Source organism: Thunnus thynnus, chromosome 1 (assembly GCF_963924715.1).
Source record: "Thunnus thynnus chromosome 1, fThuThy2.1, whole genome shotgun sequence".
In the NCBI taxonomy this organism is placed as follows: domain Eukaryota; kingdom Metazoa; phylum Chordata; class Actinopteri; order Scombriformes; family Scombridae; genus Thunnus; species Thunnus thynnus.
Window position 1 is genome coordinate 18,078,369 of NC_089517.1, and position 23,664 is coordinate 18,102,032.

General features: G+C 40.7%; 1 protein-coding gene across 9 annotated transcripts in view; it reads left to right on the plus strand.

The window, feature by feature from the left end:
• The first annotated feature begins 2,776 nt into the window (after positions 1-2,776).
• sox6 (SRY-box transcription factor 6) overlaps positions 2,777-23,664 on the plus strand; it is a 140,559-nt gene continuing 119,671 nt past the window's right edge. For 3 of the 9 annotated variants that reach the window (XM_067588168.1, XM_067588206.1, XM_067588213.1), the window contains exons 1-2: positions 2,777-3,195; positions 5,624-5,737. The gene's annotated coding sequence lies outside the window, so the exon portion shown is untranslated. Of the gene's footprint in view, positions 3,196-5,126; positions 5,532-5,623; positions 5,738-23,664 lie in introns of those variants that run through there. The other 6 variants (XM_067588230.1, XM_067588196.1, XM_067588237.1 and 3 more) reach the window with 3 other exon arrangements.

The following is a 23,664-nucleotide window of genomic DNA, read 5'->3' on the forward strand; positions in this document are numbered from 1 at the left end:
AGACTATATTTGTGTTTTGAGAACTATCTGGCACCCGCTGGCACCTGCTCAGCTGCACCCATAAGTAATCGACTCTCGCTGCTCAGGTTAAAGCCTTGTAATAGATATCAAGTCGAGCCAAATAGAATGAGTTGTGTCCTTTTGCATCACCATTTTTCTTCTGATGCTGATCAGATTATTGTTTTTGAAAGCAGCAACAATGCAGTGCAATGCAAAAACAGTAATCTATAAGAGTTGGGAGGATTTTACTGCTAAGATGCAATCTTTTACAATGAGAGCCTGCATCAGAGTAAAGTGTAGTTTTAACCACATTTAAACATAATTTAAAGTAGCACAAAAAAGCATAACCCTATGGCCTAAATAGTGGATTTCATTTTGTCTGTCCGGTCATTTGTTCGACGTCTGAATGTGTTTCCCACAGTGTCCAAAAGGTGGCGTATGAGACACGTGAAACACACATATCAGGCCGGTTGGTGAGAGGAAAAAGTCCGCTCTAAGAAGAGGCTTCACACACAGCAGATATCACATATGAATCATCATGCATGGATCTGCATAATACTGTGTTAGATTGTCACCCAGATTATTCATGATTTTACCAAACAACTGTGTTAATCTGTGCGCGAGCTTCATGTTGATATAAAGTAGGTGACAGGTGTTCAGTTTCACTTCAGGAGGATCTCAAGTTCAAAGTGTCCGCAGAACAACTGAGAAAAAAAAAGTTTATTCTCGGGAAGGTAAGTCTTTTTTCTTTCTTTATTTCTTTCTTTCTCCTTCAATAAGATTTCAAATTTACACTCACACACACACACACACCAGACACTGAAGAGTGTGCGGCCCAGTGAATGAGAAGGGAAAATAAAAATTAGAGGGACTGAAAAGTGACATACAGGAAATTTAACTGAGGCGTGTAAAGGTGTGAAGCAGACGCGCGGCTGATGGAGATGTGGTGCGATTTACTTCACCTTAGAAAGAAAGAAAGAGAGAAAAAGAAAGAAAGAAAGAAAGAAAGAAAGGCGCACAGGATCCTGATCTGATGAGATGTTGTAGATGACTTCTATAGCCAACCCCCCCCCCCTTCCTTCTCACTCTTTCTTTCTCCCCCTCTCTCTCTTTCGCCCCCCCCCCCTTTCCATGTGTCTCTCCGCTTCTCCTCCTTCCTTTAGTTCTATGTGACTCTGCAGTTAACAATCAGAATTTCCTCCTGCTGTCTCTTCTCTTTGTAAGTAACTTTCTATTCACATTATATGATACGTGACAGACAACTCTGTGACACTTGCATGTTGAATAACGGAGTGATGGTGTTTTACTGTATGTTGGGCTTCAATGTTGCTGCTGATGTATAGCTACAGATTACAACTTTCCCGTCATTTGTGTTGTTCTTTTTTTGGGGAGGGGGTGCTTTTTTCTGATGGACTGAGAATAGTTGCTGTTGTGTGTTTGGCACACTGTGGGCCTCCTCCAAGCTCGGTGATAATTTAAAACATATGCTCATTCAATACGGATAAGTGTCTCATTGTTAGAAGCTTCTGTTTTGGCGAGTGATCGCAACCTGTGGGTCTGCCAGGTCAGCCGCTGGACCTTTGCTTTCATTTCAGATGCCACATGACTTTTTTTTTTCCTCCCGGATCTTTTAAAAAACATAATATAGATTAATTCAAATCTGTCAAACACACTGTTAATTGGACATGTATTAATATGCTGATAACACGACTATTTGATTACAGCTTCTGTATTAAAAGCCCATATTAAATTTTATTCAAAAGCTAAACAATAAAATGTGTCAGTCTGTGAAGGTTTGTGAATATTAAAGGCATAAAATACTGATAAATGTAAAGCTGGAAAGTAATATTTGTTCTCGTGTCATTGTCCTTATTAGAGATATTTTAAACAATTGCACAATAATCAGTATTTTTGTCTCTGGAATCGGGCTATTAATTAAAAGAGTGTAACTCTCAAAATTGACCATGTCCATGAAGATAATTCTTCTACTTTTGACATGTTCTTTAAATGTAATAATTTAATTGTCTGATAATAAATAGACGGTGTGGAAATAAATGTTAAACGCTCTGCTTGATTAGGACACTATGATGAACGTATAGGATAAATAATTATCTTGAAATCCAGACAAGCTGTGGTGCACAATGTGATGTAGAATTTGCAAATATTTGAGGAGAACTTGGAAATATCTGGATATCTGTAAATCAAAAATATCTCTTATATGACAATCTAAAAACACGTCAAGAACAAGAGAGAGGAGTCTTGTGGTGATATATTTTTGTGCTGCTTTACTTTATAAAAAATAAAAATGAAAATCTCTTGTATCACACAAGTCTAAACTGGTGCCTGAACTCTTATGTGTTTCTCTCACCTGCTCTCATTATCCCGCATCAGCCGAATCTATTTGTCTTTTGCATTTTTGCATCACTTTCACTGAAGTTAAAGAGGTCAGTGCGTTATTTTTCTTCTCACTTAACAAATAAAAAAGCGTCAACAAAGGAAAAAGCGTAACATCTCTGGGAGGGGTGGGGGGTGGGGGGGGATATCATCCTTAACTTTGCAGTCGCTGTGTAGCCTGTAAGTGATGTTCATATAAGTAAACTTATTAAACTGACTAAACTGCGGGCAGTAACAACCATCCTCCCTGTCTCCACTTTTATTTCACCACAAATCTCTCTCTCTCTCTCCCCCTCGCTTCTCTCTCTCTCTCTCTCTCTCTCTCTCTCTCTCTCTCTCTCTCTCTCTCTCTCTCTCTCTCTCTCGCATCTCTTGTCTGGGAGGAGGAGGGGGAGTCCTGCCTCTTTGCCTTCCTCAGATCAATGCCCTGGCCACTCACTTTCTGATGTTGCACGACGGGAAATGCTTTGAATACTTGCGACATGGCTGCGCGCATTGATTGCCAAGATTGACAGCAGCTCTACCCATCGTCTTCTCTTGTCTGAGAGAGAGAGAGTGAGAGAGAGAGAGAGTGAGATAAAGAACAGATAGGCGAACAACAAAAGGTACTTGTAGTTTTGGACAGCTGAACTTCACAGAGAGTGTGCGGGATCTCCTCATATGGCCCCGTGTGAGCAGACTTAAGTTTTCGCTCAACAGATAGCCCCAGTGATCATTTTCTACAAAGTATAGCCGAGTCTAGCTGTCTTTACGCACGGGAAAGGACGCACAATTATCTTCTCCCCGGCTGAGATCATCAAGGTAAACAACACGTCTGCTGTACTTTTCAACATGCTCTATGTTGTCTTGATATCTTCACTCAGTGTTTTATTGCTGATTTCTAAACGTCGAGCGTGCTGTCAGCTCAATGTTCCGTCACGTTACGCGCATTTCGCCTCAAAACATTTCCAAAAAGTAATTTATGTGTGAAGCTTACACGGGTTCGCACATTTTGCGACGGGTAGAAAGACTGGCGAACTTTAATTATTGTGATTATTTGGTGCGTCGCTTTCACCAAAACAAGCGAAGTGCACGCGAGACGCGAGTGGCGCGTTACGTGCTGGCTCGGAGGCGCTCGAGCTCGCCACAGAATCGGCAAATATGTGTTAAATTCATCATCTAACTTCATCTTAACTGAACTCTGTAACAACTTGAAGCACTGTCTGAAGGTTTGAAATCATTCTTTGTTTTATCTTTATCTGTTTCAGCAGCGTGAAGCCGTGCAAGCGGACACGGGCTGTACAGTTTAAATTGCAGCGTTAAGACCGATAACACTGTGGCCGAGCTTCGTAAATAAGTGGTGATTGTTAGTCTGTTAACTCGAACTATTAAATATCTAAACGTTGTCGGCGCGTTAGAGTCTGTGTTTACATGTCCCGTAACTTTCTTCTGCTGGTGGCAGTTTCACTTCTGTCCACACAGCGGTACCATTCATTGACAATGACGTGCGCCCTGGTAGGTTTCCTGTCTCTGCATGTGAGGTGGACAAGTTTATTTGAAGCTTTCGCTCATGTCTCATTATAACTAAATATTCCAGGGCTCTTTCTTCCCAAACTGCCTTCTCACTCGTAGATTTTTCTGTGATTTTTTTCTTTCTTTTTTTTTTTTTAAATTTACAGAAACCTACAGTCTAGTCTGGCCCCCGTTTAGCCTGGGAAGTTGCTCTTCTTTAACTTTCTCGGGAGGTCAGGGGAATTGACCTCTAAAGAATGCATAAGTCATAAATTAAATTCAACAATCGCAAGTCTTGTCCATTTAGAGAAGATGTACTTGCACAGACAGTTTTCCATTTAAGCCGAAAGCTCTGAAGCTCGGCGCTGTCGGGCTGAACAGACAGAAGTTGTTCTGTGAATAGTGCAAATGTACCCAATGAGTATTAATTGTTTTCTCGCTTTTTTATGCGGTTGTTGCTGTTGAAAGACGATTCCCGACAATTTATCACCGGGCCTTATGTTAGAATAAACACTGCTTGGATATTTTTAGAACACAATATAGACTTTGATTATTTTTAAGAGCTGGGAAATTACAGAAAAAAATCTGATACACTGTCCATGAGGGGAAAAAATTATTTGTCACAAACTTTATAATTAATTTCCAGATTTATCATAAATTGAGGCGTTTTAAGTGAAATGTCATTGAATAAGCATGAAACTGACACCGTGGAGATGGCCACTCATTTTTAAGTGTTTTCCAAATTTAGACACAGTGTACAAAACGAGCCTTTAAAAAAAAAAAAAACTGCTCCAGGAGTTGTGACATTTCAGTAAGCAAAGAATCAGAAACTGGGAGCTTTTTTTTTTTTAATTGAATTGAACAGTTCTTCTGGTTATTAAAAGCTGAGCACGTGCGTTTTGTGACCACACAAATAACACACCTGTGGCTAATTAATGAAAACATAATTATCTCTCGCGTTTTCCTTGCTAAAAACTCCACACACACAATAACACTTCTTCCGAGTTAAAGAAAAAAAAAAAGAAAAAAAAGAAAACCAATCTTCTGCGCTCGGAGTAAAGTTCAGACCATTTGGTGTTTTCTTTTGAACAGTTGCTCTTAATGTAGCTGAGTGAACGCAGGTTTCCTCATAAGGTAAGGCGGTTCTGGACACCAAATGCAAGTCTAAATGGCACATTTATAATTAGACTGCCCATTCAGCACATTGTCCTGATTGCTATACAGGGACACTCGGCTCTGTCTCTATAAGAGTTTGTCTCTGACGGCTTGTGCAGCTCAGCGTGTCGCTCGCCAAAAGAGCGAGAGAGAGGAAAGAGTGAAAAGCGCCCTTTGATGCCACAGAACCGCACTTAGCTCTTATTTAACATCTCTCACATATTTTTGCACAGGGGAACTACCGGCATCTAAATTAATTACCTTATTCCTTTGTACACTTCCTTTGCAAACGTTACATGCAACTTGAATGTGCATTTTAAGCACCAGAGAAATTTGAAATGTTCATAAATTTTCTGGCAATGCGACCATCTTCAAATAATCTCTTGCTGTTTTTTTTTTTTTTTTTTTTTATCAATATTGCCCGGGACATTTTTGCTTTTCTTTCGCAGTAATTGCAGTCGAATTAACCTCTAAAGGCAGTCAATTTGCGGGTGCGTGATAGTTAACCAGAAATGCAGGGCAATGATATCATATTTGTCATATTTCATACTGACTGGCCTTGCGCATTTTCTGTATTTTCAAGGAGTAATCTGCGAGTGGATCTCGGGGTGACTTGAGGTTTTTGCAAGACTGAGAAAGACAGCATTTCCCACCTGGACTCAGCATAAGATATAGACTCGCTGAAGCTGATGTGCCAGTAAGTTCAAAGATTTTAGGACTTTCATTTTGGCATGAAAGGGAGAAGCCACCTAGCTCATTTATGTCTAAACATATCCTGCACTCTGTCCAAGTCCAATGTCTCCCGTGTTGCAAGAGCAACTTTGCTACTGGGAATCCTTTTTTTTTGTCCCATCATGAAACATTGTGATTATTGCTATTTTTAAATATTATATGTGTTATTGAGTGGAACAGAAATGTTGTGGATGATCCCATTATGACATTTATTTACTCTTAAGTGCCACGAATTGAATTTACTTAAAGATTTACTGTTAATTGTCCTCATCATCTACAGGTAGGATTTGTTAAAACTATATTGTGCCAGCAATTAGTGAGATCAAAGAAAAAAGCAGGAGCGAAAGAGAGAGAGAGAGAGAGAGAGAGAAGGAGAGAGGGAGGGAGGGAAAGAGAGAGAGAAGGGGGGAAGGGATGCAGAAAGAAAGGTGCTTTATTGTTTGCATATCTTTCTATATCTTACCCTATATATGGTTATGCTTTTGGTTAATGCAGAAGGTGAATCTGGTCATTCAGAGTTAATGGCAGAAGTTGTTTTATGTTTAGGAATTTTATTACAAGTGTGATTCAACTCAAAAGGAAAGACGACTAAAAGTACCTGCATCAGGTTCGAGCTTGCAGATCTATTTTATTCATTGTTCTGTGTGATTTTAATTTCCCTGCTAAAACTCAGCTGTTATATATCTGTGAGCCACACGGTGATGCAAATGAAAGCGCTGGTTTCTGTAGGTTTCATTTTATGGCCTTGCTCTTCTGCTGTAACACTTTTACTCGGAGTGTATTCCCCCTGCCAAACAGAATTTCTTTAATGATATTACAACCAATTCCAACTCATGATAAGCTGATTTCACAGTTGGAGAAGGAGGAAACCATTCTAATATCGACCTAATTCTGCAACAGTGTTATAAATAATAGTTATGTGTTGTCATGTGCAGATGGAGCAATGTTACAAACGGTATTAATAATATGTGTGATATGTAGATTGTTTCATACAAAGCCAGAGATGTAAAGAGGCTGCAGCAGTCACTCCAGTGAGTTTGATATTTTAATATTATTCTCATAGATGTAAAAGTGCAATTGTTTTTTATCGTTATTATTGTGTGCGTTTGTGTTTGTGTGAGCCTGTGTGCACTTATGCATGTGTGATACTTTCCCTATGCTGGATATTTTGCAAAAAATGTCTTCACTCTTGACACACGGATAAACACTGCTGTTGTTTTTGATTTCAAATGTCAAAATCCAAAAAGCCACTCTGTTTCGCCTGTCCAGATGTCATTTAGACCGCATAACTGAGACCTTACACATCGCGTTATCGTTCTGTATACACAGTGGTTTGCAGAGAGACAGCTATTTTGTTCCAAGTGACAGGACGCTGCTGGGATGCGGGCAGGGAGAGAGCAGATATAGAAGGGGGGGGATGGGGGGGGGGTTCGGCGGCTGTGGGGATGCATAGGTACTCTCCCTCTCTTCGTGCTAGTGGAGGGAGCGGCTGAGACCTGATGATAAACAAGATGAGAGGAGGTAAACAACAGCAGGCCTGGTAAAGGTAGAGAAGCGGGGGGGCGAGGGGGGGCAGCAGAAGGGCGGAGGACTGCAGGAGATAATAAATGTGGCAGCACATGTTGTGACATCTGTCTTTCTAAGTGTTATCTAATTTGCTGTAGAATATTTCAACAATGATCAAAACTGATGGGAATATGCCGTAGCAGTTTTTAGCTGTAATTTGTCCCCTCCAACAAGAAGTTTTTGACAAGTTAGTAACATGTCACTTCTGTCATGATGCATAGTTTCCTTTCACAGGACATCGTGATTAGGTGCTGCACTGTATTCTGTATAATGAATACATGCAGTGAAAGAGAACTCTGGTGGTGGTGTCAATCGCCCTCCTCCGTGCACCAAATAAGGATTTGGTGGGATTGGGGTTTTTTTTTTTTGGTTTTTTTGTGCGTTGATGACAGTATATAAAAAAATCAGTATGGTGCAGATCTGTTTGGATGAAGTGCTCATACAGGAGGAAATTGTGGCTTTTCTCAGTGCGCACCATTGTCACTCTCGAAGACGAGAAATACTGATGAAATACTGATGGTCTGACTGAATCATCACAAGCAGACAGTGGGGCATCACCTCCACGAAGTTACCATCTTAAATGAAAAGCTATGAGAACATGGAGCCAGACATATTAATGGGAGTGTAACACACCAGTTGTTTGAAAAAGAATCTCAAGCTTTAACATTTTGAATTTCATCCAGCTTTGGCTGTTAAATTGCCCACAAGCTGATTGAGAGATGTTTTTTTTTTTGTTAACATCATGTTTTTCCTTGAACTCAGGTTCTTCTGTTACAGATGAAACTTAAGCATGTTATTTTTTTTTATTCAAAAACAAATAGCACCTATGTGTGCCAGCACTTACTGAACATCGACAAGGGTCGGGGCAGTTTTATTCTGCTCTGTTAGATCTCTGTGTCCCCCTGGCTGCTGTAAGTGAACAGTATTGCTGACATTAAAGGATTACAGATGAAAAAAAAAAAAAAATCTAAATATGTGTATCTTCACAGGAACTGTATAATTGCACGAGTAACCTAAGTGGCCCATTTTGATCTGTATCATTCACTCTCCCACTGAATATGTTTTTCTCAAAATAATTGGACATTTTCTTTTAGTCCATTGCATAGTTGTGCATAATTAACTTTGACTTCAAAATGCAACAGTCTAGGCTATGGTAAGTAGCCTCTGTTGATTTTTTTAAATCACACATTAATATGTAGAATTAATTGGAAGGGCCTTGGTGGCCGCTTGTTCCTGACACAGGTCTGGGACGGTAATCAGGTGGAGGAATTAGTCAGGCTCATTGTTTTTTATGAATCAGATGAAGATTTGTACAGTGGCTGTGTGAAGATGGTTGCCTTTATTTCCATATCAAAGAGGCACACAGTGCAGCCGGGCAGTAATTAAAATGTGGTGGATTTTTGAGTCCCTGCACATGCACACACACACATACACACACAGACACAGGCACAGGCTCTCACATACACGTACACACACACACACTCTCTATTTTTCTTTCTCCCTCACACAGGCACAGGCACTCATACACACACATATGCACACACACTATTTTTTTTCCTCCCTCACACAGGCATGGGGACACAGGCATGAGTGAACGTACGCACACACAAGGACGTGCATACATACACACACACACACGCACGCAGCATATAGAGTAAGGCTAAGAACTGTCAGGTTGTGTGAAATGAGTGCAGGTGGTTGAAACTGAATTTTAAACAAACACTCACGTCGGTCCGTGTTCCTTTTGCAGACATTCGGCTATGAAATCCAAAGCCAGTTCAAGAAAACAAGTTAGTTTTCTCCTTCTCTGTGGCGACCATTTTGTTAGCTACAGCTTAATAGAGCCGTGAATTTGTGTAATTATTATTTTTTCCCCTGACTCAGTAACTGCTTTCACTGACTGCAGTCACACTAACCTTTATTTTTACTCACAGACAAATTATGCTTATATATCACTCCATCAGCTTTTCATATATGGATATATATATATCTATATACTGTATATACACACTGTATATATAGACATGACCTTGTTGCAGAATGCTAGGATTATGACTAAAAGACGCTGTGATCTTCTGCCCAGCCCAGTGTGATTTCTGTCCTACTAGAATTGAAGAAGCTCTGAAGACCTGAGCTCGGGTCTTGTGAGTGAACAAGGGAAAAGAGATTAGTGTAATGTTGGCTTTTGCGCTGCTCACACACAAGAGTGTCACAACAACCCTTTTGCTTGTGATCCCCCCCATTGTGCTTGGATCAGGCCTTCCCATGGGCAAGCCACTGCCTTGGAGTAAGCATTAAAGGACTCTATGAAAATATGTTGTCAGCTGTGACACTGACAGTCTTTAATGTAAAATAATGTGAAGGAAGGCCTTAAATCCTCATCTTGTATTAGTTTTAAGGAAAGCAGCACAATTATAGCATTGAATACAAATTAATTATGAATTTATTTCTTATGAATAAACCTAATAGGGGAAAAAAAATCCAACATCCGGGTTTCGCATAAATTACGAGGTGACCAGTCCTCTTGTTCCTCCCATGCATCATTTCTGATCTTTGATCATTTAGCCTTTGTAATCGAAAATAAAATTGATTGAGCTTTCCAAAGTGTACATATTTCCAAACTGTAGCTGACAGTATTATTCTGCTTATCCTTACACAGGTCTCCACTGTCTTTAAAAGCTCAACGATTAGACATTATCCAGTTGGTGGAGGTTGACAGCCGGCCTAGTATCTGCCAGCTTGATCTGACATGAGATGTAAAATATGCTCCACAGTTGTGACTAAGCCAGCCAATCTGGCTTCTTCACTCCCCAATACAGCCTTTAAGATACTGGGAGCTGTTTTGTTGGCACACGACTGTTTTCATATCAGATATGGCAATTTAGCTTGTGCATGTGCATATTTGTGTGTGTGTGTGTGCGTACATAGTGTATATTTGTGCATGTGTGCACAATCCTGAGAAATATAAGATCTGAATATTGCATGTTCTCTTCTTTAGCATGCATTGAGGTGATGTGACAATGATGAACACTTTTATGTCATATGGCACTTTGATCCATGATGCGGAAGGCTGGTCCATATTTGGCATCGCCAGTTGTATTGACAAGTGTGAGTCAAGTATGAGTACACAAGAAAGACTTGACTTCATCTAGAAGGTCTACACCTTATAATTACACAAATGCAAAAATGACCTGAGGCACCATGTCTTGTATATTTACAATAACTTCAAACATAGATGGAAATCGGAGTTCAACTGTAACTTGTTGATTTCATTACGTTTTTAAAGACAGACCTCACAGAAAAAAACATACTTTGTCTTTGCTTAATTTCATGCTCTCCAGATAGTGTGTGTTTGCCCTCTTGGATGGAAACAAATACTGATCAACCACTTGCATCATGGAGCAGCTACTGAGACATCTAAAACAGGCGAGGAAGTTATGGAAACGAAAGGACGTATTGGGCCAGAAATCATATTCCTGACAGTTTTTCCTGTGGAAAATGCTAATGTGCGATGCCAAAAATAAATCAATGTGACAAAGAGGGAGGGTGGGGGGATAGATGGAAAGGGTCTTGTGGCTAAAGTTCTGATGAAGTTAACCATAGCGTCTCTTCTTGCCCAGGTCTTTTGTTTCCTTTCTGAATAATTTCTTTTTACACTGACTTGGATGTGTTACAAGGCTTTACCCTTAATGTGCATTATGAGAAAATGGCTTCAGCAGACCCGACCACAAGCTCTCTCTTGGTCTCTTGTCTGTCTTTGTTATCCCCTCTCTCTCCCCCTCTCTCTCTCTCTCTCAATGAGTAAAGGGAGGGGGTGTTTAGGCACTGTTGGTGAAAGGATGGGCTAAGAGCAGATTTTCTGAGACTTTCTAAGACTAAAGACGCAAATAATAAAGTTAGTGTTCATGTTGCCTCAGACCCCTCTGATGATGTGTTAGTAAATGAAGCTCAGTCTCCTTTAGTTTGAGAAATTGATTTTTTTTTCCTGACCCGGATATAGTGAATCTTTCAGGGGGAAATCTTCACTATTTTTTTTAAAGTGGTTCGAGAATATTTATTGTACTTACATTCAGTCATAGTGTAGCAGCAGCATCTGACTTCTCCTCTTTCATTTCTTTCCAAATGGCAGTGTCCTTCCCTCACCAGTACCAGTACATGTCAAATGCAGGAGCAATTTATCCCTATTTCTGTCTACTTGTACAATAATATATAAAACCCCAGCAGAGACAATAATGTTGGAAAATATCAACTTCAACTAAATGAAAAAAACTTGCTCATCTGCTCGTTCTTAAAAGGGTCAAAGAATTAATATGCATGCTTTAGAAACAGCTGTCGAAGGCAGTGGAAAAAAATCTAGTGAGAGTTGAGTTGTTGCAGGAACGGTGGAAACGTGAGTGAGAGTTGGAGAGAGGAGTGCCGGGAAGAGTTTGTTGTGTTGGAGTAAAGAAAGTGTAACTTAGTGGTATCTAAAATATTTTCAGAGTCATGGCTGAATATTTAGCTGATTATTTAGCTGTCTTCCTGCAGCAACTCAACTCTCGCGAGATTTCGGGATGAGACTTCTCCTTGAGTGAGACTTGGTTAGACAGAATAACAAACAGACCGTAACAAGCAAAAGGTAAAGAAAAAAGTTTTATTTCTCTATAGGGATCCTTTATATAATGTTGTCAGACACTTATAATAACAATCTGAGCCTGTCAGTAGCAAAAACAAGCACTTTTAGTGGACATACATTGACGGGTGTAATTGCCCCAAAGGATTACATTTTCAGTGTGTTACACGGCTGCTGGCTGAAGCGCTCTCACTCAATACTGGACCAATTTCAAAAATTGTTGTCCCCATTAGTCACGTAGACACAAAATGATGGGGAAACAGGGTCCAGGTTGAAAAATCCCTTAGTTTCCCTTTAAGAAACCTCTGATTGGCTCAGCTGCATATTTATAAGCAAAGTGCAGCTATAGTGAGGAAAGCCCAGAAAGCCCGACTCAGAGCTGGAAGAATAAAGCCAAAGAAAGTACAGTCTGTGATAATCACTTTCTTGAATGGGACTAAAAAGGAGAAATCTGCTGAAATGATAGAGAAAGCCTGTGGTTTGGCACATGCAGTAAATTTCCCATGAGCCTTTTTGACAATCTGAGGGGATAGCCACTCTGGCACACGCCACCCGCCCACATACAATACACACACACACACACAGGCATACACACACACACAGAGTGCTGTTTTCTGCCTGGCAGGACGGGTGTAGAAACCTCTGGGAGGAGGCTTGTCCGAAGGAGGATGATTGACAGGAGGTGAGTGAGGAATAGACTGAGGGGGACTACAGGACGATGGGAGGGGTTGTCCTGTCTGACTAACAGCAACACTCGTCCTTTTTTCCACTAGACAGGACAGTCTGTAAAATCTCAAACCTTTGCTGAGGAGAGTGGAATGACATTGTGGAACAAGTATAAAAGACCAAAAATGTTCAGATTTTGAACAAGATTGACTTTTTGCTTTTGCTAGACTTTTATATGACCACAATTGATGACCCTGCAGACTTTATACAAATATATACAAATGATTAAAAACCCGCCGACACATTACATTCATATGCAATCAATTTGCAATAGCGATTTATTGTCAAAGTTTGTTCGTAGAGTGACGTTCTTATACCGCACTGAAAAGTCATAGGGTGGAGGTCTGAGTGGACGGCCAGGCAACTGACTTGTACACTGGAGACTAGGGTTTGCATCCCATCAGAGTAGACTTTTTGGATATTTACCATGCTCACAATGTTTTTCCTAACCTTAACGAAGTGTTTTAGTTTCCCAGCCTTACCCATAATGTACGTGCCATGACCACAGTGTTTCCCTAACCCTAACAAAGTGCTTTGAGTTGCCTAACCATAAAAAATGTAATCATGCTTTCGTTTTGCAAGGAGTGGATATAGTAGCAAAAACAAATGGAAACAAACTACACTTTTTGTAGCAATGCTAAATGTAGAAGTTTTGTAATGTTAATTTGAAAAAAAAAGGAAAAATCTTTCAAATGGATAAAACAAAAAAAAATAATGAAGGAATAAAAAATATAATCTGGCGACCAACTTTTCCTCCAAAATGTACCAATTCAAATGAGATGTGACTGTTGTCCATAGGAGACATGGTCTGACTTCACCAACACAGTCAGGACGTGTAGTAGCACTATAGTTTTTGTGTCAGCGAGGAGAAAAGCTTTATGCCTTTGGTTAGGGGTGGGGCTGAGGATAAACTGGGGAGGTACAATGTTCCTCCTCATCCTCAGCAAAGCTAAATTTATTGGTTACCATCTGCAGGGTGGAGGAGTTTGGGTTGTGGCCAGGCCAAAGAAAGGCTTCTAATTAAACAGTCATCATTATCAACTTGTGGTCAGTGATCATCATCCCCAACACTGGTTCTCCAAGATGAACATGGAATCATTGAGGCTTTCCTTGAAGCCATTGCTGGACTGAATTAGAATAGAAGAAACAGAGGAGAAAAGTGCTAGCAAGAACGTTTTTTTTTTTTCCTCTCTTGGCAGAACAGGCAGCATGAGGCCCTGTGCCATATCCACTCAGGTTTAAACAATTACCCGACATCAGAGAAACCAGTAGAGCCTCAGTGCTGGCACAACCGTCGTGCTTTTGACTGCTGTACTTCAGGCCACGGTTTCAGACATGGCCAAGTGTCACATGTAAGCAGAGCTTTCGATAATTTCAATTAGTGTAAGAGGGTGTGCCTGCAGTATCTGTATCACTGCTGCTGGAGGAGCTTTCCTTTGAGGTTGACAGCCCCTTAATATAGTATTTCATGGTTTGATGTGTGAGTGACACAGAGGCGCTCCAAGAGGATGGCAAAATGGTTTATTAGGACCTAATTAGAGCCCTGTGATTAAAGGGGAAGTGACTGTGATTAGGAGACCTGCAGATGATGTGGAAACATGGATGAATATTCAAAGGAGAAAGGCACAGTACCGTATGTATTAGCCAGTGTGTGTTTTTGTGTGTGTGTGTGTGCCTTTGTAGAATGTGTGAACACTACAGTTCGGGCTGTCTCGGAGCCGTCGCGTTATGATATCATCTCTACAGCAGATCTCGGCAGAGGAGCTCTGCAACTTAAGCTATTAGGCAGAAAATGCACAAAACGACTATGCTAGTATAACCCTGCAGCTAATGGTTTTTGGGAGTATATGTGCACTTGCTTAATGTTGGAATTCAGAAAGTTGATCAGTGGCTCTTGTACCCCAAACACCATAAAAAAGATGACCTCAGTTTGTTGCTTGGTTTTTTTTATGGTTTCAGGCCAGCACGTAAGAGTAATGCCGCGGACTTTCACAGCCAATTGAACATGCAATCATGAGGAATGTTCTGCAAAGCCAGGTCTGCTTCGGGAAGCTTAAGCACATATAAAGAATCACACATTCTTGTGAACTGCAGAGTATGTGCTGTTTAATCAAAGAGATAAATGGTCTTCTTATTATTATTAGTCTCCATCAATGGGGAGATTAGCATCGGATTTTCTTTCTTTTCGCCTCACAAACTTCGAACTTTTTCAGATATGTGATAGCCACTGCCATTAGAAGTAATTTATGGGAGTGTTCTGAGGGCAGGAGATTGTCAGCAGGGCCTTGCGATTTTACAATTTCACAACTGACTTCCTCCTTAAAATGACGCTGGCTTACCTGCCTATTACTCCCTTTGATTTCTACAGTACATGCTTCTGCGCTCTGAGAGGTATTCATAATAAGCTTAAACTCCACTGGCTTCATTGCTAAAGGGTGCTTATCTCTCGGCTATTCAAAAGAAAGAAGGGTAATATTTTTTCCAATTTCAACATTTTACTGTAGGCCACTGCCTGCCCAAAACCACGTTTAGGGAGCTGTTGTGGAGAGCAGACATGCACACACATGGACATACAGACACATACATGCTCACATGCACTGACACAAGCACACACACAGTCCATGGCTGTTCAGTAAAAATAATATTTTTGCCATTTAAAAATTGAAAAGGTACAGCTGTGGAATTTTTTTAGCTGGATGGAAGTCACATATTTCAGCACATATATTTATATGTTTTATTCAGAGTACATTTTAACTCAGATTTCTTAAGGTTGTGGGAACCAGTCTGCTAGTTTTATTTAAAAGTCATACAATTGAGATCTAAGTCTTTCAGAGAAAAAGAATCCTGAAAAGTGTTTTTCTTTTATTATATAGATCATTCGTACCTTGCAGCACTTACAGCATGTTTGGACATGCAATTTAATCTATTTACATTTTCATTTTGTCCCATTGGAACGTTCAAAGCATACTCTGCTTCAAAATGTACACTCATATGTAATGTAAGATACACTTGAAAACAACTTTGTGGTGAGCGATAGCAGCCATGGAGGGCCCTGTGTCTTTTACTTGGAGCAATGTCAGTTTTTCTAGTAGACTAATGAGAAGCATGTGTTGAGCAAGTGAAAAAAAACACAGTCATCTTTCATATGACCAACCTGTCATGTAACCACATGTTACTGTTGTCTGGACAGCTACTTACAGCTCCACGTCTATTCTTTTTTTTGGAGCTCTACAAAGATGCCTGAAGGTGCTTGGCCTTAAACTGATGTTAGCGCACAGAAACTAAATTAAAGGAGCAGTGCATAGGATTTAGTGGCATCTAGTGGTGAGGTTGCAGATTGCAACCAACTGAATACCCCTCCCCTCCCCCTCTCCTTCAAAGCATGTAGGAGAACCTACAGTGCCTGAGAAACTCTCGAAAAATGCAAAAGGCCCTTTCTAGTGCCAGTGTTTGGTTTGTCTGTTCTGGGCTACTGTAGAAACATGGCAGTGCAACATGGCGGCCTCCATGGAAGAGGGTCCGCTCCCTATGTAGATATAAAGGGATCATTTTAAGGTAACAAAAACACAACAATTCTTATTTTCAGGTGATTATACACCTATTTAAACATACTTAGGAATATTATATTCCATTTCTGTCAAGTCTGTTCTGCTAGATGCCATTAAATTCTACACACTGCAGAAAAATGAAACCTCTGCATGGCTACTGGAATTTAAAATACAGATAATCTGTAGGTGCAAAGTGTTTGTTTGAACTACATCTTTTTCCAGCAGTTAACAGTGTGCAGTAAGTTTGTACTGTGAGTCTAAGGGCTCCCCAGCCTTCTGCCTGTAGCCTCAGCCTGCTGAGTTTCTCAGTTTTACCATTGCTTGTGCCATGCTGTAATGGGCTCCCAGGACATGATGGGAATATAATAACTACTTGACGATGTTTTTCTTACCCCCTTCATTCTCCACTAAATGCAAAATGTGCCCTGAAACATGGGATATATGGTACAGGTTGTGATGTCAGTTGTTATTGCTGGATATGCGAACCAGTAAATTTTGGATTATTTTCCACAATCTGCTGTGCAGAGTGCATTATGTCACAGAGGCCACATTGTAGCTAGTTGGGTGTAGAGCAGTGTTGTCTCTCTCTCTCTTTCCCTTGTTCTGTGCATTGCTCGGCCACCGTCTGTGCTCCCAGTCCAGACTGCAGCCTTACTTGATGCCCATTTCCTTTCCTTGTGCTGCAATCAATGGACAATGGGCCTATAGGATACCTTACATAATGGGAAAAATCATGTATTAAGAGGTGTGCAGACTAACGGGAAAGAACGTCATCCAGACTGAAGTTTTTTTCCCCATGTAATTTAATTATGTGTGAAATCGCTGTGGATATCTGGGTAATATTATATTATTACCTAGGCTGGATTTTTAAAATATTTGGCGTACATACATTTGTACCGATTTAGTGAGTTGGATGTATGCTCTGAGAAAAGTGGCTTAATGTTATTTACTTAAAGTTTAAATGATGAGATTCGTTAAGCGATGATTGATATATTTAAATTCCTTCGCTGTACAATTGTCATGTCTCTGATTTGGACTCCAGCATTGCTTTTGTTCAATGCGGAATGGAAAAGTGTCCGATAGAGAGCCTCCTGTTTTTCCGCTAATTAAATTTGCCACTAACATATGCTGGCAGGAACCTCTTACCTTGTTTGACTTATTTATTGCCTGACTGTAGAGGTAATTTGACCTTTCATTTCAAAGGCTTTTTTTTAATCCAGAAAAGGAGTGTTAAACTCAATTATACCAGTGATCAGTGGCTCAAACACTACATTTGTTTTCTCTGAGGGGACAAGCCAACCAGAGCCCTACTCCCAGCTCCTTGTCCCTTACTCCTGGCCCTTCCACCCCTACAGGGGAACAAGGGGGGGAGAGGTAAATTAGGAGGAGAGAGAAATGGGGATAGGGGGCGGGGGAGACATGAGTGAGATGAGAAAGGGAGAATGGAGAGAGAGAGGGAGAGAGGAAAGTGCCCTACAGTTCCTGCCATGTCACTGGAGATTTGTGTCCTCCTTTTAAATCATTTCCCTCTTTAGAAGATTAAGAAGGCAGAAATATTCTCAAACTGATCATTTTCCCTCCCCCTAAATGGACTCATTTGCATTTGCAAACGCTGCTATTAATTGTGGGTTTCAAAAAAAGACAAATGACCTCTGCAACTGTAAATAAAAAGAGAAAACAGAGGTTATAATGTTAATTGTTAAAATGGCTGTACAGGGGCCAGTGGAGCTAAAGCAAAGCATATGCCCCCATCACTGTCAGATTTACACCATGGCCACATACACTTCAGTAGCACAGACTCATTTCTTTAATTTATTTGACCCTTGATTCATATTCAAGATTTCAATCATTGTCAGTTGTTCATTTGGGTTAATAAACTAAAAACTAAAGACTAAAATTTGGACCACTTTTTAGATTTCAGGTGTTAGCAGGATGCAGAGAAACATGCAGAGAAATGCTGTTAGAGTACATTCTTGAGTTATTTCTGACATGGAATCTTTTTTATTTTCTGAGACCACTGCAGCTCATTTAAGACTTTCTTTACTCTACAACAGGCTACAAAGGTTTCCCACATGTCATCAGGTGAAGTTGTCTCCCTGTGTTGTGCTGAGCTGCTAAAATAATTATTTGTCAACTTAAGACTGCCTTTGCAAATCATAAAATGTGCAACAGTAATACAAGTCATGGAAAAACCTACCATCAAACAGTGCGTCCCCGCTTCTTTTCGAACAAGGAAAACACTGAATAATTTGCGGACACCAATGCCTCGTTGTAACCTGATCATTTATGGATCAGTTGTTTCCTTTCTGGTTTAATTCACCATGTGATTGATTTTCAGTGCAATACTGTTGGAAAAATCCACACTAAACTGCGCCTGAAATAGGGAATCATTTGAATACAGATGCTTAAGGCTTAGGCCTTGTCACTGGAAACCACTTGGAGCCAGGAGACAATTGCAGGTTGATTATGTCGCTTCTGACAGAAGTTGCAACTCCTTTGTACAAGGCAGAGATATTTGCATCTAAATGCTTATTGTAGACATCTAAACAGCATAAAGACTGATTGTAAATGCCAGCTGTTGGGCTGTACTCGGGAATAAAAAAAAAGAATTTCAATAAGGAAAATTGGGATGGAAATGAGGAAATTATTTTCAAACAGTGGAGCTGAAATCAATGAGTAGGAAATGACGGCATTTGTTGTGCTGGTTGTATTTGTTATTTCTGTTGAGCGTGTTTGTACAATCACATATGAATCTATTAACAGTTAGCTACTGTATGTTGTATTTCAACTGGTGGAAATACAGTATTTATATTCAGATCAATTGTCGTTTTATTCTTTGGTTACTGCTGCAGGCTGTTTGATTTTAGGTCTAGGTTGAACTGCAGGTGTGAGGTGGGTAAATGATGTAGAACTTTGCTGTTGGTTAATTTACCAGATTGGAAATAAAATAAGACTGTTGTGATATATTTGACATATCCGCTTCTTATGATTGTACTGTGTTTACCGGTAGTTCAGATAGTTGGAACATGCCATTCAAACATTTGTGTGTGTGTGTGTGTGTGTGTGTATGTGCACTCTGTATGTAGGTGCGGTTACTGTATATATGTGAGTGTACATGTGTGTGTCTGTCTGGTGCCCAAAGCAGAGTGATGCCCCTGCTGATTCTGCTCCTCTAGCTCTTTGTCCTGCAGCACTCAGTGTGTCTGCCTCCTCAGGAGACTGGCAGGCTTCTCTAGTGTGGCTCCACAAAGGCCCAGCCTCCTTTGAGGTGTTAAAAACTTCCATTTATGCATCTCCCTGGACAAAAAAGCACCAAGCCCATTTGAGTCCAGTAGCAACACAGGCAGACATTGTGGCCACGCTTCTCTAGCACTCATTTCACAGATTCTAAAACCAGTATGTGGTGAACAGGATTTGAGGGGCTAAAGTGCCCCGCGAGGGCCAGGCGATAAGAGGGGAGAAACACCACCACGCAGTAAACTAGAAGATGGGTCCAGGAAAATAAACACATTACCTGGGAGAGAGGGAGAGACTTGTTTTCATACCCCTGCCCCCAACATACACAAATACACAAACCCCACACTGAATAAGAAAGAGACAGTGAAAGAAAGAAAAAAGGAAAAGAAAATACCCGTGCATATCTTGGAAGTTAAGAAAAGAGGTCTCATCAGCGTGCAAGAAGACAAGCCTATTCTGTGTTCTCTGTCTTTACAGTCTTTGGAGTGAAGAATATGTGAGAGGGAATCAAAGAGAATTGATAGGTTGCACGCCCGCCTGTTAGGAGCACTGGGGACTGAATGCCGTCCACCATGGAGGAAAACATTCTATTTGCTGGTCGTTTCTCTCTCTTTACCCGGCCTCAACCCAGTTGCTCAGTAAATAGACTTTTATTCTTGTTATTTGACGCAGAGGAAATGACAGATAATGTATTTGCCGAGCAGCACATGAAAGCCTCGTTCAGCCACAGCGCTGTATCTGTATCAGTCTATTGCTTGTAACAAACTCTGGGCAGAATAGCTGCTGCTCAAGGGTGGATTTCTTTTGATCCTGCTTTATCTGACAGTATTGCACTTCTAGTTTTGACACAGACAAAATGCCGGTCACTGTTTTACTCTCAACAAAGATATTTTAACTGGAGTGCCATTCTGGTAGTCATTCCTGACATGTTGGTGCTAGACATTTTGTGAGTGTCTGGTCTGCTGTAGTCCAGTGTCAGGACTGGGGATCAGTCAGAGAAGGAGAAAGGCGGTTTGAGAGAGACAGAGAGCAAAGATGAAAAGAGGATAAAAGAGAGGTTAGTAAGGCTGTGACAGTTAACGGTGTGCTGGAGCATGAAACAGCTGTTTGCACGTGACTGACCTGTTTCCAACACCAAATAACTCAATGATATGGTGGATCGCTAGTAGAAATACAGCTTATCTCTCTAACAACATAGCACTGGATTTTTTAGTTTTTGGTCATGGCTGTCTGCTGTTTATTATATGAACAGGAAGTAGATAAATTTACGAGCTAATTATGACTCCACAAATACTACCTCTTCAAAATAATCTAGGCTAGAGTCAAAGTATCCACAGTTTACCTGGACACTAGCTGTTCCCTCTCAAGTGATATTCTCTCATTCCTGGCTATGGTGATTACTCACTGCATGGAAGCTGTCGTTTCATATTTCACAGATGATGCTACTGCGGAGAGGATTGACTTTATGGAACTGGATATTTAACAGACAATCACATGTGTTCAATTACTATATCAGACATTTCTGTGCCAGAATGTTCTGCGCTTCACCCCTTCGCAGCGTAACCCCCACCCCCCCTCCGCCCCTTCCTCCCATTTCCCTATTTCCCCTGGGACCGCTGTTACAGCCCCACCTCATTGCATCCCAAACTCCCCCATGCAGTCCCCGGCCTGACTGTGCGGCTGCTGCTTCTGCAGAGATAACCACACAGCATCCAGTTAGGGAGCAGCCTGCTGATGGCATAGATTACCTCTATTGTCAAAATAACTAACTCGGCAGAATTCCTACTTTAGCATGTTTGGACGCAGGAGAGAGAGAGGATTTGGAATGGAGGATTGGGAGGATTTTTTTTTTTTTTTTTTTAACATGTCGCAGATCTGGATGAATTCCAAACAGAAGTTGAAGTACAAGTTTTGGCTTGTCTCATGCATATCCAGGACTACATGAGGTGAAAAGTACATATACAGTACATACATGTATGCAGTAGACACATAAACACCCACATATATTTAATTTAAAATGCCCCATATATAACTGAGAGTACATGAAACATGCAGCTATGTAGTAGTGGATCCTCTCTGTTCTGTAAACGGTTGTGGTTATGTTGTCTATTGATATTGAGCCACTGTCACATGATGGTTAAAAACACAAGTCTGTGTTATGGTCCAGGAAAATTAAATCAAGCACAGCCCACACATTACATGAACACATGTCTGGAATGTGAAGGTTCATTTGGTTCGAAAGTGAATCTTTCCGAGCTTTGCTGTGGTAGTAAAACTGCTTTCTGTCTTGTACTGTACAAGAGGCTTTTAGCTCAAACGGTAATCCCAGGAGGCATACAGTTTGTTTGATGTGTGTGTATAAAGATACATGAACAGTTTCTACGTGGGAGGTTTTAGTACAAGTGAATGGGTTAACCTTATATTTCACCCTCTCAGTGCAGATATATGGAATTAAAATCTAGCATCAGACAAATTGCATGTGTTTGTCTGAGCAGTTTCATTTAGGAACAAATTCTGGATTTTCTAACAAGTGTAGATCAAGAACGGCAAATACAAAAAAGAATTGGTTCAGTCGTCACTGGGGTAAGGTACTGTAAGTGTGTGTGTGTGTGTTCCCTGACAAATGTCAGTGCTGGAACTGATGCTATAATTTTCGACTCTGCTTCACTGCATATGAAAGCTTTTGGGGCATCTTGGGTGTGTGTGCATGTTTGCGTTTTCATGTATTTCTTCTGCGTGTGTTATGTGTGTGTGTGTGAGATAGCTATGACTAGCAAAAGCTAGAGAAAAGGCCACTCTTTGACAGAAATGCCACAGGTGGCTGTGAGCTCTCTGTCCCCGCTCCTTTGATGTCAGAACCATTGGCCTGTTTGGATTTTTGTGTCTGACGGCTAAACCACCAGTATTTTCCACATAGTGAAATTATTTTAATATCAAACTAATCTGTGTAGCTGTGGTCTAATGGAGTCGGCATCTCCTGTTTAAGTGGAATATGCTACCTCTCATCCGCTCCCACCAACAGAAATGGAAACTATATTGGTTAAGTGTGTTGACAATTTGTTTATAAAAATGTGGTGAAACTAATAATTTGAGTTTGGGGTTGACTGGAATTGTGTTTAATAAGTCCCCGATCCTCTAATTAGGACTGGGGAGTGCCTGTTTTATGTTTCCTGCCTGTAGGTCTGATTCACAGCAGGAAAAGAGCTGCTACATGCATCTACAATAGGCCGGTTGACACTGACTCTTATTACACCACAGGGATTACTACATTTGCTTCATTATAATATCATTTGGGTCTGCTCATGATTTGCAATTATAAATTCCTTTGTTTTTTTTTCCCTCAGACAAATAATTAACTGAAATAAGCAATGAATAAGGAATACATTTACCCATTTATTATTTACCTCATTGTTCTTAATTAACATCAGATTATGAATTCAAAGGTTTGTTAATGTCTGTAATTATAAGAGCTCTCATTTATTTAGGCGCAACAGGAATTAGGCATATAGTCAGATGTTTGACAAGGCTGCTGTATTGAATTACCATCCATGTAATATGTGGTTTTTCCAGCATGCAAGGATTGTTGTGTTGACTGAATAGCTCCTAATATAAGTTAATCGTGTGTGCGTGTGTGTGTGTTGTGTGTGTGTGTGAATACAGGAGTGGGTGGTTGCAGCTGGAGCATAGTTCAGAACAGCTAAATTGTGTGTGTTTAGCATCATTTGAGAGGCAGGAGTAGACTTTAAACTCAGAGGTGCTATTCATGTAACAGCTTTCCATTCAGCTGGGGTCACCTGGGTCCCCTCTCCCCCATTATCACCTCCAGCCTCAAGGCTACCACATTCAAACCTGTCTGCAACTCTTTGCCTTTATCTGACTCATTCTGTTAGCCCTCCAGCCTCCCACGCAGCAGACTCCGTGCTGTGCTCTGACAACAATGTAGTGGTAGTCGGTACATTTATCTGGTCTTGTTGGTGGTGGTTTATTGGCCGCGGCGAGGGGAGACTGAGGTGCTGTAGCGCAAATTAGTGACAGATCAGTTAAGCGTGACCTTAAAAAACCCTTGGCTTTGTTTAATTGGCAGTGCTGAGGCGGACTAATTGTATAAATCAGCTCGTAATGAGATCTTGGTTTATTGTGAAAAACAAGATAATGTGAGAAAATGAACATGAATGAGCTTCTGGCATTTTCATCCCTCAAGCT